At 39.3% G+C, this 14,013-nt stretch overlaps 1 protein-coding gene and 1 pseudogene across 1 annotated transcript in view; one reads left to right on the top strand and one right to left on the bottom strand.

Moving 5' to 3' along the window:
- Window positions 1–8,614: 8,614 nt before the first annotated feature.
- Window positions 8,615–12,621, top strand: LOC118665443 (annotated as a pseudogene).
- A 230-nt stretch (window positions 12,622–12,851) lies between these two features.
- MS4A2 (membrane spanning 4-domains A2) overlaps window positions 12,852–14,013 on the bottom strand; it is a 9,793-nt gene continuing 8,631 nt past the window's right edge. Inside the window, exon 7 of the mRNA XM_036325745.1 lies at window positions 12,852–14,013. This exon is cut by the window's right edge and continues 1,470 nt beyond it. The gene's annotated coding sequence lies outside the window, so the exon portion shown is untranslated.

Genomic DNA, 14,013 nt, shown 5'->3' on the forward strand with positions numbered 1-14,013 from the left:
GCCTAAGTGCCCATCAGCAGATGAGTGGATAAAAAACTGGTACATTTACACAATGGAATACTATGTGACTATGAAAAAGAAAGAACTCTTACCATTTGCAACAGCTTGGATGGATCTGGAGAGTATTATGCTGAGAGAAGTAAGCTAGCCAGAGAAAGATAAGTATCACATGATCTCACTCATATTTGAAATCTAATGAACAAAATAAACTGATGAAATAATTGATCCAGAGACATAAAAATCATTGAACAGACTGTCGAACCTCAGAGGGAAAGCAGAGGAGGGTGGGTGGGAAGAGATCAACCAATGAACTTCTATGCATATGTGCATAACCCATGGCACAGACAATGGGGTGGGGAGGGCCTGAAGTGGGAGATGGGGGATGGGGGTGTGATGGAAGAGATCAATGCAGGGGCGGGGAGGGGGAAAGGGAGAGGACTTATGTAATACTTTCAACAATAAAGATTTTTTTAAAACACAGAAAGAAGATTCTAGGGCATCTACGCATGTATTGAGCAGATATAATTTACTTATTAATAGGACACCTTCTGAAAATTAGCAGTTAACACATTTGGACCTCATTTTCCAGTTATAAAAGTCATTTTTTTCCTAAAAGCTTGAATATAATTTCCATGAGATGAGGCAAAAACTTTGCCACCTAGGTACCGATTCTATCCTCTATATTCTCAATCTTCTTGAAAAAATATTAATTTTAACATAGTATATATATTGAAATACAGTAATATTTAATGTTGTTAGAAGACAATATTACTTAGAATATTGCTTTTTACTTTTAAAATATGAGACATTTTATCAAACATATGACAATTGTTTTTCTCTATTGATTTCACCCTCTAATTTGAATGCTATGAGGAACAAAACTGTTGAATATAAGCACAAAAATGGAAGTGTAGGGAATTATTGTCATTCTATCTATAAATTTTAAATCATTTAAAATGCTCCTGTTAACAAAGATTTTTCATTAATTCCTTCTGTTTAATATTGGCACACTCTGATATTAGTCCACTATTCATATAATTTGTAGTACTTGTCTGGATGTGAGTTCATTTTTATTAAGGTGTTAGTTATTACAATCCAATGCTTACGTTTACATAGCATCAAATGTTTAGTGTGAGTGGTGACCACTTATCTGATTTAGAAGACATGTAAGGAATTTTAGGAAGCCTCAATTAACTTGCTTTCCCAACCTTTGTAATATAATCATTGAATTTTCCAAACACAAAACCATTGACAGGCCGCTGTGGTTCTTAATTCTGTGGTAAATTTGGAGAGAAGACAGACAACTGTCTTTGCAATTAAATTTGACTAAGCTATCTGTTCCAAAAATTTGCCATAATTAAGAGAGTCAAGTAAATCTTACACATTTTTTTTTCTAAACCAAATACTGTTAGCACTGTTATAAATTTCTGTTGTTAATGTCTGTTAAAAAGTAGCTGCATACAAAAGGACTTCTTAAAACGGGCCTGATAACAATGCACATCTGTTTCTTATCTTCGCCAGGTCATTGTCCACTTCCCCTAACTGAAACGACATTGTTCCTTTTTGTACACTTTGTTTTTTCCTTTTTCCTCTGAGAGTCCCCTATATCTATTATTCTACATTTTTACAAACTTTTAGAAATCAATAGGGCTTCATTAAATTTGAGAGAATTTATAATGAAGTTAATTTCTCTCTATAAGTAGGTAAAAATGCCTTTTCTCTTCCTTAACATTGTTTATTTCACCAGGGATCATTCTTTTTTTTTTTTTCTTTTTTACGTTAAGTTTTAATGTGTCACTCTTTTGGTAACTTTTTGGTTGACCGTAAGAAACAATACTGGCCTTGGAATTAGGCCACCGAGATTTTTGCCTTACCCTTTTCTTTTCAAATGCAGGTAGAGTAATGGCATTTGTTCCCCCTACATAGTTTTCAAATGCCTTAAATTCACAAACATAAAATCCACTTGCATTGTGTTGTACTATTTATATTTAAAAGCAAGAGTATCAACAGCCAAGGGGGCCATAATTATGTCTCTATGTAAGGGATATTGGAGCAGGTTAGATCATTCTTATATCACTAAGTAGAAAGACATTAATAAATTATAGTTTTAATTCTTCACAACTCTGCTCACTATCCACAGCACAGAAGAGCATCTCTTACCCACATATCTTCACGGGAGGCAATAGATCATTCTATTGACATGAAGTGGCTTCTCCCTTCGTGTGTCATTATGAATGGGAAATTCTGGAAACGTGCACATATGATAAAGTCACACATCTGATTATTTTACATTTTTCTATGTGTGCAGTGAACAAATGGGAAGCCAATGTCTAGTTGATGGCTACGAAATCTACCTGGGCTGATGTCGCTGCTATAGACATGAGAAGCCATACAGAAACCAGGAGAACAAAAACACATAAAAAATGCAGACACAGACATACATACAAATAATTCCCTCAATAAAAAATGCAACACAAATAATTCTACTGCCAAAATTTCCATTTGATTATTCACACAGCTGTAACTGTACAAGCTAGAAATTGAATCCTATTCATACTCCAAGCTCATTGTGTTTTTCATACATGAAACTTTCACGGAAACAAACTGAGGTGTCCCTGGTCCTAGCACAGGCAATTTGCTAGCTAAATCTGTGGTCTCCTCAACAATTGCATTTGAAGATAATTAATGGCCTACACCCATGACCTACTTATGTCCAGAGTCACCTTGAGATATTTTGATGCAGTTATAGGTAAAAGTATTTATGAGACCCTGAAAATCCAAATTGATGTAATAATAGGCTAGTGATAACTGGTGTAATAATTGGCTGGTATTATAACATCACTTGTTCCCTTATTAACTAATCTTGCTTCCCTAAGGTAATAATAGTTCTGTAGAGCATTAACAATCAATGGAAGAAAACAGATTATATGAATCCCTGTAGGCAACCTGGGCCTGCTATTTGTGACCCGGGGCAGTGGGGCAGGACAGCGTCATCCTTCCTGCCCTGCCGCCATCCGAGCCTGCTGTCTGTGACCCGGGGTGGCAGGCGTCCATGTGCTACCCAACCCGGGGCAGCCAGGCGGGGCGGCAGCGATCCACCGGCCCACCCAGGTGTCCCGTGTGCAACCCGAACCGGGGCGGTGCCCCAACCCCTGGATCAGCCCTGCCGTGTGCGCGACCCTGGGAGGCTGGCCAGGCACCAAGGGATCGGGCCTGCCATCTGCCACCCAGGGAGTGGGCCTAAGCCAGCAGGTGGTTATCTTCCAAGGGATCCCAGACTGTGAGAGGGCACAAGTGGGGCTAAGGGACCCCCGACCTCTCCCTCCCCCACCAGTGCACAAATTTTTGTGCACCGGGCCTCTAGTCTATATATAAAAGCCTAATATGCTGTGTCCAACCCTTTCGACCGGTTGCTATGACACTCACTGACCACCAGGGGCAGACACTCCAACTGGTAGGTTAGCTTGCAGCTATGGTCCAGCCAATCAATCAGGACTGGGCTAGATGGGCTGGACTGGCCCTGGAGCCAATCTCCCACAGTTCCTCCCCATCCTCTAAAATATTTCTTTTAATTAATTTCCTTTCAATGTGCACAAATCTGTGCACTAGGCCTCTAGTATTAAATAATGGCGTGTCCCAAAGTGTTGGAAGAGGTATATAAGGTAATTATTAGTGAAGATCATTTTGAACCTTGCTCTGTTAGGATATCTTCAGGTTTATTTTCTCATTTGCATGAACTATGTTTATTCTTTCTAGAGATGCCTGTTTTAGTCTATCAATTAGAGATTGCATTTAGTTCTATGCCACAGATTCCTGAACACCAAAGCTTAGGAAAGTAAGGTTATCCAAGATGTCAAAGGAGGCTGTCTGGAGCTAATGAAGAAGATTCATGATATCCTCAGTGTTTTGAGCTCCTCTATCTTTCTGCTCAACTATTCATAGTGGGCTTTCATCTTCCTGGGAGCTGTATAATAGCAAGCTGGATGCTTTACCATCAGCTTCCTTTCACCTTCCCATAGGAAGAAGAAAGATATGAAAAGGAGAAGTGATGCCTTAAATAAGAAATTGGCACTTTCCCAAGAATCTCCCAGCAAAATTCCTCTTGGGAGTTATTGGCCAGAGCCATATCACACTGACATTTCTATCCACTAGGGAGACTGCAAAATATAGTCTCTTAGCTGTGCACTGTTCTATTGCTGAATAAAGTCACCATCATTTTGGTGAAAGACAGAGAGGCCAGATAGAGAGAGGTAGATTATCTGTTTACAATTAGTGTTGAATTTGCAAGATAATTCCTTGGTGAACTGGGTTTCATCCTCATGGGAGCTGTACAATAGCAAGCTGGATGATTCACCATCAGCTTCCTTTTGTCTTCCCATAGTCAAAAGAATGATAATTTGCATACTTCAAGTAACTAGTTATGAGCTCATTTAAAGATCTAGCTGCAAATATTTAAAAAATTATGAAATGGCATGTTTAAGACTTGGTAAGATGTCTTCCTAAGTATTTTCTTAAGCCAGACAGTGAGAGTGGATATAGAACCATTTTACTATCACTTTGCAGATATTATTAAAAAAAATTATTTGAAAGAATTTTATATTTCATCTTTAAACCCCCTCACACAACCCCTATATTATATCAAATTTTAATGACATTTTAAAAAATTTGTTCATCAATGTTTTTCTATAATTTTGGCTAGCAATTAATTTTTACCACAAAAGACAATTATTTCTAGGAAATAAATCAAAGCTGAGTTTGTGTCTCATTACAACTACTTTAATCCACTGAAACTGGAGAATGATTATAAACTTTGAACAACAGGACTTGTTTTAAAAAAATCATTTTTCCCATCCAGAGTGCAAGTTCTCAGTATACTATTTGCATAACCAGCAGAAAGCATCCTTCTTACCAGCTGGAAAACCCCATACTTTCCCCCTCAGTAAGTGCTTAGTGAATTTGCTTTCTGATATTTCCTTAGAGAAATGCAAATTGCTTACATATCTTGGCTCTTATAAAAAATGCTGCAGTGAAAATAGGGGTGCATGTATCTTTTCAAATTAGTGTTTTGGGTTTCTTTGGATATATACCCAGAAGTGGAATCACTGGGTTGTAAGGCAGTTCTATCGTAAATTTTTTGAGGAACCTTCACACTGTCTTCCATAGTGGCTATGCCAATCAGCACTTCCACCAACAGTGTTCACTTTTCTCCACATCCTTGCCAGCACTTGTTGTCAGTTGATTTATTGATAATAGCCATTCCAACAAGCATGAAGTGATATCTCATTGTGTTCTTAATTTGAATTTTTCTGATGATTAGTGATGTTGAGCATCTTTTCATAAGTCTATTGTCCATCTATATGTTCTCTTTGGAGAAGTCTATATTCAGGTCCTCCATCCATTTTTTAATTGGACTGTTTGTTTGTTTGTTTTGTTGAGTTATAGGAGTACTTTTTAAATGTTGAATATTAACCCCTTATCAGATGTATCATTGGCAAAAAACCAAGTCTTCTTTAAGGAAATCATATGGCATCAAGGAATTTAATAGTTCAATTCCTAAAGCATGAATATATGCAACATGGAGAACCCAAAACTAATATAGCCCTTTTCTCCTATTCAGATTTTCAAAATTTGTGCCTCACAGCGTTCAAAGGAAACAGCCTTACTCTTTCCCCACAACTGTCCTTTCCAAACATTCTCAGTGTGCCTAGTTCCCCTCAGCTTCTTATTTAAAATATAAGATGAATTACTGACAGCAAGTGAAGAGTTCTCCAGTCCCTTCAGTAACAAAATGCACAATCTTACTCAAGAATCAAAACTCAGTTGTCGATGACAGTGAACACATTTTTCTTTCCTCAGTTAGGGTCTGCTTTAGACAGAACACCTGTCTAAAATGGGAAGAAGAAAGAAATGTTCTCTCTCTCTCTCTGTCTCTCTTTTTAAATCTGTCCTTTGCTAGCTTGCTAAAGGGATTTCTGATTCTTGCTGAGCTAAGGGTAGAAATGAGAAGAGCTGAGGAGCAGAAAATGTCTTCTTTCATTGGTACTTTCCCAACTTGATGTCAGGGGTTGGATGTCCTGTGGTTCCATCATGGGGCTCATTGGCTATGGTTCCCTCAAAATTCTAATGCACTTACTCAGCTGGTTGCTCATGGTTCCTCCTTTGCCCCATCCCTGAGTGTCCTGAGAAAATCTCCAGCTTCAAGATCTCCTTGTTTCCTCCTGACGTCCTTTTGAAGCGAGCTCTAAGACCACCTAGCTATGGTTTCTTTCACGTGGCTTACATGTAGGGCAGGCCATCCCAATACCACCTATTCTTCCTGTATAGTTGTAGCAGACAGACTCTAGGCAGGCTCTCAGGATTCCTGCCTTCTAGAACTCATGTCTTTCGTGATTGCCTCCCTTGGGTATAGGCAAGACCAGTGGCTTGCTTTAAATCAATAGAATAAGGCAAAGGCACCAGGCTGTATGTGACTATGTGTAGGTGGTTAAATAGTTGCAGTGTAGAAGGTTGTAGCATCTGTCTCTTTCTCTTCCTTGCTGGCTTTGAGGAAGCAGGCAGCTATTTAGGGGCCTCTATGTGGCAAGGAACTGTGGACAGCATTTAGGAATTGAGAGTGGCCTCTAGCCAACAGCCTACAAAGACCTCCAGTAAACACCAGTGAGAAAATGGGGCCCGTTGTCCTACAACTACTAAGAATTGGATTATGATAACAACAGTGGAAGCTTGAACTTGACTCTTTCCTTAGTCAAGACTCAGTTGACACCAAAACGCTGCCAACACTTTGATTTCAGCATTGTGTGATCCTGAAGCAAACAATGCAATTAAGCCATGCTCAGAGTCCTGACTCATAGATACTAAGATAATAAAAGTGTGTTGTTTTAAACCTCTAAGGTTATGATAATTCATTACTCAGAAGTAAATAAATACACTGGCCATTAGTGTCCAAAGCCCCAGTCTCAGCTTTTTTGGGTTCCTCTGAGTATGTTAGACTCACATCTACTGCCTTCCCCAAACTGTGATAATCTATTTACGCTAAGATCCCCACATGGTCCCATTGAATCCTGTCTCTCTGAGCTTAAAGAAGAGGGGGAAATGCCCTCTTCCTCCTCATATAGAGTAGGAGGAAGAGAGAAGACACACAGAAGTTAATTTGCTTTTCATTTATTTATTTTATTGTTGATTACAGATGTCTCCCATCCCCCCTCCTTTACTCAGCCCCACCACCCACCCAGGTCTTCACCACCCTATTGCCGGTGTCCATGGGCTATGCATATAAATATTTAAGTTCTTTGGTTTATCTCTTCTCATCCCCCCAAACCCACATTGAAATATGTCAGTCCGTTCCATGCCTCCCTACTTCGGGTCTTATTTTGTTGGTCAATACATTTTGTTCATTAGATTCATCAAATAAGTGAGATCATGTGATATTTGGCTTTCTCCAGTTGGCTTATTTCACTTAGCATAATAATGAAATTCTCCAACAAAGTTTTCAAGCAATCTTCTGTTTCTAATAAAATTCTCTTAGTCCCATCTAAATCTTTAAATTTATTTTTCTTTAAAGGCTGGTTGAGAAAACCATTTGGGGCTCTTTTTTAATTTGTTCTTGGGTGAATGGCATTTCATTTTGTAAATTGGAAACAATGGTCATCTACCAGGCAAATCAAGAAAAGGGTGATAAGAGTGGTCCCTCCAGGTGCAGGCAACAAGGGGGAGCATTGTCTGTAGAAAATTTTAAAGCAACACCAAAACTTCCATCTGTCTTTATCACCTAAGTGTAAAGCAATTCTAAACAATATTGATGATAAATTCTCCAATCTAAAAATGGCCTGTTCCTGGCCCAGATGCCTCCCACTGCCCCCTACCCCCCACCCCTTGTGTTATCTATTCTCTTTGGGTCTCAGATGAAACTGAGCAGTCTCCTGCCTACTTAAGTCCTGTTACCTCCAAATGGACAGCTTAGCCACTAACATTTACAATGCCCTCTACCCTCTCTCAGGACACTTTGCTACCATCTGCTGGGCAGTTGTAAAAAGTACTCAAATCCATGATAGCTGTAAAAATGAATGGATCTTCTTTGATTTCTGTGTAGTGTTCTACTGGTACACTCGTGTGTGTGTGTGTGTGTGTGTGTGTGTGTGTGTGTGTGCACGCGCGTGCACGCAACTTTAAGAAAGCAGATGGAATATTCAGCATTATCTAAGACATAAAGAATTAAGATGCAAAATTTCCACCATATATTGATTTTCTTTTGATCTAGCAGGCGTGGTGCCAGAAAGATACTTGAGTGGGCCTGGGGGGCAGAGAGGAAGGGTTGGGCTCTTTGGAGGAAAAAAAGGAGTCAAGCTCCAGATGGGTAAAAGAATCAGTAAAGTTGAAGTGAACTTATATGAGGAAAGATGAGCATTTTTTATTACAGAATATAAAGAGACTTGACTCCATTGACATATTTCTGGATGTCATTTATTCCAAAATGTATTTCCAAAAAAAAAAAACCATTGTGGAACTTGATGTTAATTTAAAGATCATATGGAATGAGTGCATCAAGTCAAAGCATTTTTAAAAAGAAATGCTGAGCCCAGCCCCTGCCTCCAGTGCACATTAAAGAGCCAACACCATGATGGACTCCAAGTACTTCACAACCAAAAAAAAAGGAGAAGTCTTTGAATTAAAGGTTAAGCTCAGTAATGAAAAGAAAGAAAAGAGGAAGAGGGCTGGGAAGAAGGGGATTGCTGGTATGATTGTAGGGGAGGATGTTAGCTCTCTCTTTCCAGATATAGTGAAGTGTGTGCAGACTGAGGACCTGGAACTAAAGAAGCTTGTGTATCTCTACTGGATGAACCATGCCAAGAATCAGCCAGATATGCCATCATGGCTGTCAACAGCTTTGCTAAGAACTGTGATTATCCCAATCCTCAGATTCTGGCTTTGGCAGTCAGTACCATGGAGTGCATCCAGGTGGACAAGATGACAGAATATCTCCATGAGCCCCTCCCCAAGTGCTTGAAAGATGAAGAACCCCATGTTCGGAAAACAGCAGCTATCTGCATGGCAAAAGTCTATGATATCAATGCCCAAATGATGGAAGATCAGGGATTTCTGAATTCTCTGTGTGATCTCATAGCAGATTCAAATCTAATGGTGGTGGCTAATGCTGTAGCAGTGTTATCTGAAATCAGTGACTCTCACCTAAACAGCAACTTACTGGATCTGAACCCACAGAACATTAATAAGCTGCTGACGTCCCTGAATGAGTGCACTGAACAGGGCCAGATTTTCATCCTGGACTTTCTGTCTAATTACAGCCCTAGAGATGATCAGAAGACTCAGAGCATCTGTGAATAAGTAACGCCCCAGCTATCTCATCCAAAACATCAGTGGTGCTTTCAGCAGTAAGAGTCCTAGTGAAACTTCTAGAGTTATTACCCAAGGAATCTGACTACTACAATATGCTGCTGAAGAAGTTGGCCCTCTCCTGTCACTTTGCTGTCTGGGAAGCCAGAGGTTTAGTACGTTGCCCTGAGAAACATCAACCTAATTGTCCAGAAAAGGCCTGAAATCTTAAATCAGGAAGTCACAGACTTCTTTGTGAAGAATGATTCCATTTGTGTTAAACTACAGAAGTTGGACATCAGATCCATCTGGCATCCTAAGCCAATATTGCTCAGGTTCTGGCAGAGCTGAAGGAATATGTCACAGAGGTGGATGCTGACTGTTCACAAAGCTTTGTGGGCCATTGGACAGTGTACCATGGGGAAGGACATGTAATAGGAATAGGACCACAGTTGTTTAGTGATTATTCACCTCACTAACTATAGATAAGAAGTTTTCTTATAGACCCTGGGAAACTGGAGGATGTATTGCAAGAAGAAAAACAGGGTTGTAAAAGATATAATGCAACCTTGAAGCCAGATGGGTCCACTACTCAGAAAAGAAATATATTTTAAAAGCAGACCAAAGACAGGAGATGCTTTGACTTGGTTGCTGTGTCTGGACCCTGACCCCATTTGGGAGTTTGCCTCAGGAACACCAACCATTCTCCGGTTCCAGGAACAGGCTAAGCTGTTTTTAACATCATAGATTAGCCACCTTGTTATCAGACTTTGAGTTCCTGGAGGCCAGACTGCAGACGTTACACTCCTCTTCCCTTGTTACACTCCCAGCTGCAGGTAGTTATTTTCCCTCACCCCTATATAGCCAGCCAGCTGGCAGAAGAAAGGGGAGCAGGATTTTTCCAGGGCATGAAGACCACTCCTCACTCCATATTGGCACCAATCCCATACAATAAAAAGCTAATATGCAAATTGTCCCCTCGGGAGTTCAACCACTCGCTATGACATGTGCTGACCACCAGAGGCGGCATGGAACAAAGGTCCTGGTCAGCAGCCAGAAGGCCCCGATCAGCCCTGATTGCCAGCCAGGCCTAGGGACCCTACTCATGCACAAATTTTGTGCACCAGGCCTCTAGTATGAAATAAAGACTCATAAATGATTCAACCTTGTCTCTGGTTTTTGACTCAGTAGTGACAGGCAGCTTTGGACACATTTAGTGTCCAGTTTTACCATCCAGGTAGAGCAATCTACAGAATGTCATATAAGCACACTGCTTGATCTCATCCAGACCGAAGTAAATTATGTGGTCCAAGAGGTGACTGTTGTCATCAGGGACATCTTGCACAAGTACTCCAACAAGTGTTAAAGCATCATGGACACTCTGTATGAGCACTTAGATTCTCTGGATGAGCCAGATGCTCATGTCAGATGATTTGGATTGTGGGAGAATATGCTGAAGGAATCGACAATATTGATAAGTTGCTAGAGAGCTTCCTGGAAGGTGTTCATGATGAGAGTACCCAGGGGCAGCTCACTCTGCTCACTGCCATAGTGAAGCTGTTTCTCAAGAAACCATCAGAAACACAGGAGGTGGTACACCAGGTCTTGAGTTTGGCAACACAGGATTCTAATAATCCTGATCTTCGAAATAGGGGCCATATTTATTGGCAGTTTCTCTCAATGGACCATGTCACAGCCAAAGAAGTAGTCTTGCTTGAGAAGCCACTAATCTCTGAGGAGACAGATCTTACTAGGCTGACTCTGCTGGATGAGCTCATCTGCCGTATTGGTTCTTTGGCCTCTGTGTACCACAAGCCTCCCAATGCTTTTGTGGAAGGAAGTAACGGAATCCATTGCAAACATTTGCCAATACATCATGGGAGCACCAATGCAGGTAATTTTTGTAGGTAGAGCCATACTTCATAGAATGGGAATTATTTGGGAAATTTTACTTCTAAGATAATTTTCAGAAACAGTTCTTTGGGAGTTCAGAACAAATGTTATTGTCCCAATTGTCTTGCTAGATGGTATAGCAAAGAGCTCTGATTGGTGTTGCTACCCCAGACACAAACTTAGTAATTGTGATTCCCACAAGCACAGGACATGGAAACAGAAAGATCAGGTGAGATCTTTTGTTCCAAACTGCTCATTTTCAGATGAAAACCTCAGATGCACAAAGAGAACAGACTGCTCACAAATAAATTAGAGTCAGGATCAATTAAAAAATGGGACTCATGGTCAAATGCCCTTTCAACTTCATCCCACCATTTATTGACTACACAGTGACAAGAGATGACTAAAGATTGTTCTTATAACTGTTTGCTGTCTCTGAGGTTAGTAATAGATTGTCCCATTTGATAAAACATGAAAAAATGAATACTCTCTAGACTGTTCTTGGTATTTGGTATTACTGAATTGATGTTTCAGTTCTGTTATTTTTTATTAGCCCCTCACCCTCATATACTGGTACATACACAGAGAGACAAGAAATCAAATTAAATTTTTCCAATTTATTGTAGAAATACTGGTCATTGATACATCAAGGAGATCACAAGTACACAGATAATAAATGACAATATACTGTATCATGGGGTAAGGTGGTCATGAAGCAAGAAATCAAGGCTGTATGTATAGGTGTGCAGTAGATAATCTTCACAGAGAAGATGACCTTTACATTGAAATATTTAGAAAGATAATTTGGAGGAATGAAAGGGTGGAAGACATGGCAGTTGTATACTCAGTGTGTACTTGAAGTGGGCATGTGATAAAAGACAGTAAGGGACAGGACAACTATCAGAATGGTCTGGAGACAAAAAATATGTTGTGTATATAGAAAATATACAGTCAACAATTTGGTTAAAATATTAATCGAGTGGGAGAAAGAGCATTATAAAATCTTATACAAGTGTTAACGATAGACTGGATCCATTTAAAGAGGTCCTGGTAGACCAGGTTTAGTGTTTGGATATGAATACGTATGCCATGGAAGTGATATGATCAATATCTGTGGAGATACAGCTTAGTAAGCTACACAGTGAAAGGGTATATTTTCATTCTGTTGTGAAATTTTGAGGGGAAAATGGAAATAGAAAACCTGAGGTCCTAAAATTAAATAGTCATACCAAGTCAATCGCTCATTGTGTGGTTATGTGATCACTTTCATAGTCTGGGAAATTCACTTCTAATTGTCCCTTTTTAATTTTGGTATCCTAAACACATAAAATTTAATTAATTATTTTATTAATGAATTGTGAATAATCCCCCCACACTGATTTTTCAGTACCTCGATAGGACATTTCTACTTAGGCTAAAGATTTGAATTTCTTTTTCCTTATCTTAATAATAAAAATATTGCCCTAACCGGTTTGGCTCAGTGAATAGAGCGTCAGCCCTCGGACTCAAGGGTCCCAGGTTCGAGTCCGGTCGAGGGCATGTACCTTGGTTGCGGGCACATCCCCAGTGGGGAGTGTGCAAGAGGCAGCTGACTGATGTTTCTCTCTCATCAATGTTTCTAACTCTCTATCCCTCTCCCTTCCTCTCTGTAAAAAAAAATCAATAAAATATATATTTAAAAAAATAAAAATAAAAAATAATAAAAATATCAATGGCAATATTATTTTGCTAATTTTTCTTCACTACTTTGTATTCACAATCCACTCTATTATTTCTCACACCACATATACCCCAATTCCCTTTAAATGCCTCTGCAAATGTTTTATTCATTTCCTCATCACCATACCCTGTTTTGAATTTCTCTGCACCTTTGCATTTATTCACCACTGGTGTTTTCTCTGCCCCCCTCTCCCTGCCTTACCTGGAGTTGATTTATCTCTGCAGACTTTTCTTTTGCCCAAACTTGCAGATACTATCTCTGATCAGTTACCTTTTTCCTTCTTTGTCTAATCACTTTCCACTTTGGGCTATTCACTATCTACTATTTCACAATGCACTTTTCTGAACAATTCTTATATCTTCCACCCTACATATATTTTTCCTTCCACTTTCCCCCGGTTATAGGCATGTGAAGGTTAACTTGGCTTCGCTTTTATCTCAAAATAATTCTCTTAGAGTGTTAATCTGCTTCACCAAATAATGAGCTCTCATATGACAGAAATCTCCATCAGCATATTTCCTCTTTACCAGCGCTCTGTAGTGGATGCTGTCAGACCCTTTCTAGTTTCATTTCTTTTGGTCTCCTAAAAATGACCATCTAAAATGAAGCTTAATTTAGGCCTAACTGGACTCCTTCCCATTAATGCATATTTCTGACTCCCAGTCATTTCCTTCAACATTCCCAGGTGTTCTCCTTTGATCTTAGAATCAAACACTTAATGCATTACTCCCAATTGCTTGTCTAAATTTATCCTTTTATTCAACTTGTTAAAAAGAAGACTGATTAGTATTTCTCTGCATGTTTTAGATATGATCATTTCTCTCCATGCCCACTTATTTCATTTTAGCTAAGATCTTCATTAATTTACTCATCTTTCATTTTGAATTCTTCCTTAGATATGTCCTATTATCTCATCAGATACTAACTTCATTAAACTCTCCACTGCCCACTCATCAATCGGCAAATATTATTGAGTATTTTGTCCATGAATGCACTGATGATTCAGGCAATATACTGATCTTAGGAAACTTTGAATCTTAAAAAAAATGTATTATGAATATAAAATATTT

Source organism: Myotis myotis, unplaced genomic scaffold (assembly GCF_014108235.1).
Source record: "Myotis myotis isolate mMyoMyo1 unplaced genomic scaffold, mMyoMyo1.p scaffold_m19_p_10, whole genome shotgun sequence".
NCBI lineage: Eukaryota > Metazoa > Chordata > Mammalia > Chiroptera > Vespertilionidae > Myotis > Myotis myotis.